This window comes from Scyliorhinus torazame, chromosome 11 (assembly GCF_047496885.1).
Source record: "Scyliorhinus torazame isolate Kashiwa2021f chromosome 11, sScyTor2.1, whole genome shotgun sequence".
Classification (NCBI taxonomy): Eukaryota; Metazoa; Chordata; class Chondrichthyes; order Carcharhiniformes; family Scyliorhinidae; genus Scyliorhinus; species Scyliorhinus torazame.
In genome coordinates, this window is record NC_092717.1 from 107,249,025 (window position 1) to 107,251,619 (window position 2,595).

Consider the following 2,595-nt stretch of genomic DNA (forward strand, 5'->3'; position numbering starts at 1 on the left):
TGCCGTAACATTCCTTTAACTATCCCTTTACTCTTAGCAAATTTATAGAAAATTTTCAGGTTCCCTTTTATTCAAATTGTTAATCTTTTCTCATATTCAGTTACAATTTTACCAATGAGAAAATGATTTTGTTCTGGTAATTAATATTTGATGCATTTTGCACTGTGGGGACTGATAAGTATTGCTGATGTCTTGAGTTTGAAATGGGCCTGAGGCATAAAAGTTTCTTTTAAAATATTTTATTCAGGCATTTGCATAAACAAACAGCAAAACAAGCAGGCAGGGTAGCACAGTGGTTAGCACTGTTGCTTCACAGCTCCAGGGACCCAGGTTCGATTCCCCGCTCGGTCACTGTCTGTGCGGAGTCTGCACGTTCTCCCCGTGTGTGCGTGGGTTTCTTCCGTGTGCTCCGGTTTCCTCCCACAAGTCCAAAGATGTGCAGGTTAGGTGGATTGGCCATGCTAAATTGCCCTTAGTGACCAAAAAGGTTAGGTGGGGTTACAGGGTGACCGGGATGGGGTGGAGGTGTGGGCTTAAGTGGGGCACTCTTTCCAAGGGCCGGTGCAGACTCGATGGGCTGAATGGCCTCCTTCTGTTCTTTAAATTCTATGATTCAATGAAAAGCAGAAGAAAAATTATACGACGTAATAAATAACCAACACCCACTCCCTCCCATGCCATACCCCTTCCTCCTGTCCTGCCTTCACCATTTTAACCCCCTTAGCCCCCCCCCTTTCTCCCCTCCGCTACTGCTGACACCTCAATCCTTCTTAAAGAAGCCAATGAACAGCTTCTGCCTCTGAGCGAACCCATCAACTGACCACCTCAGGACGAACTTGACCTTCTCCAGCCCCAGAAATTCCACCAGGTCACTCACCCACCCGCTTTCGGAGATGCTCCGAATCCCTCCACCCAAGCAAAATCCACATCCGGGCTATCAGGGAGGTAAAGGCCAAAACATCAGCCTCTCTCGAAAGCTAGTGACATCGAAACAAACCTGTTGGACTTTAACCTGGTGTTGTAAGACTTTGTAAAAGTTAAGGATTGTGGAAACTTCACTGTCCAGCAGGTTATTCAGAGGTTTGATTCCAGCAGATGGCGCTCCATCACAACCTGCTCGGGCTGTGATGGAGCCTCTGGGAAACTATTCCTTGGACGTTTCCAGGTCGGCATCACCAGGTCTGCACAAAGGCCTGTGTGGGTAAGTGCAGGCTTCTTGTCAAGGGCAGTGCAGCCAAATCCTCCTTGCACAGCTTCTTTTGTGTTTTATTTATCTTCCGAAAATTACTAAGCTAAAAAGAAATTCTCATATCGTCTTAATTGCAGCAATCAATGCCAATAATTCAGAAAAAGACACAGACAAAACAAATTACAAATTCAACTGTTAAAAACCTAAAATTCCACAATTAAATTACTCTTGTGAGAAATCCAGCCATTCACCATTTAAAAAGTCTCTTAACTGAACAGTAACAGTGTCCTTGCCTGCATACTTATTGCAGCATGTGGGGTGGGGAATCCCTCATTTCAGCAAGTGGTTTAGTAAAGGGTGACCCGCTGAATTTTTAACAGGCCAAAGATCTGAAGAAAGGGATTTTCTGCCCAATATCCGGACACTTGCTTGCTCATTCTGTGGCAGTGAGACTAATCCCACTGGCTCAGAAATATTCCATAATATCAAAGCAATTCATGTCGAACGACTTCCCTATTATCCATTCACTAATGAAGAAGCTTCTCCCTTGTGTCATCACATTGCCTGACTTCACATGGCTGATAATTACCCAGTTTTCCTGAGAGTATTGTAAATAGACTATGTGATATTTAAAAACATATTCTCAGGGATTCCTCTTCCCCCAAAAATCGATATACCATGAAATCATTTGTGCAGCACAATAAGAAGCTATAATTGAACGGAAATAGTTTCATTCAAATCTTTTGCATTGTTTTTATTTTGATATTTAGTTTCCTCCAGTCAGTCTATTTTATCCCAACTACTTACATTCTCATATACTAATATACCCATATACTAACGCAGTTAAAGTAAAAATAACTCAAGATTTAGAAACATAGAAAATAGGAACAGGAGGAGGCCTTTCAGCCGTTCAAGCCTGCTTCAACAGACATTATGATCATGGCTGATCATCCAACTCAATTCCCTGATCCCACCTTCTCCCCATATCCCATATCCTTAGATCCCTTTAGCCCCTAAAGCTATATCTAACTCCTCTGGAATACATACAGGGCGGGATTCTCCCAGCCCCGCGCCGGGCCGGAGAATCCCCGCTCTAAAAGGCAGAATCCCACCGGCGCCGTCCACACCTGGTCGCAGCCGGCGGGAACTCTGCGCGCAGGGTCGGGGGGCGGCCTGTGGGGGGTGGGGCCTCCGATGGGGCCTGGCCCGCGATCGGGGCCCACCGATCGGCGAGCCGGCCTCTCGCTCTCCGGACCTATTTTCTTACGTGCCGGCCCCTGAACTCCCGCGCCATGTTGCGTTGGGGCCGGCACGCTGAGGGAGGCCACCGCGCATGTGCAGGTTGGCGCCGGCGCCACTGCGCATGTCCTCGTTGACACCGGTGCCACTGCGCATGCGCGGGTTGG

At 46.9% G+C, this 2,595-nt stretch overlaps 1 long non-coding RNA gene across 1 annotated transcript; it reads right to left on the reverse strand.

Annotated features, from left to right (window-relative positions):
• Nucleotides 1-223: 223 nt before the first annotated feature.
• Nucleotides 224-1,013, reverse strand: LOC140386010 (uncharacterized). The gene is made up of 2 exons (XR_011933531.1): nucleotides 878-1,013; nucleotides 224-606 (listed from the first exon to the last, which is right to left on the reverse strand). It is a non-coding gene; the product is annotated as an uncharacterized lncRNA (long non-coding RNA).
• Nucleotides 1,014-2,595: the final 1,582 nt, after the last annotated feature.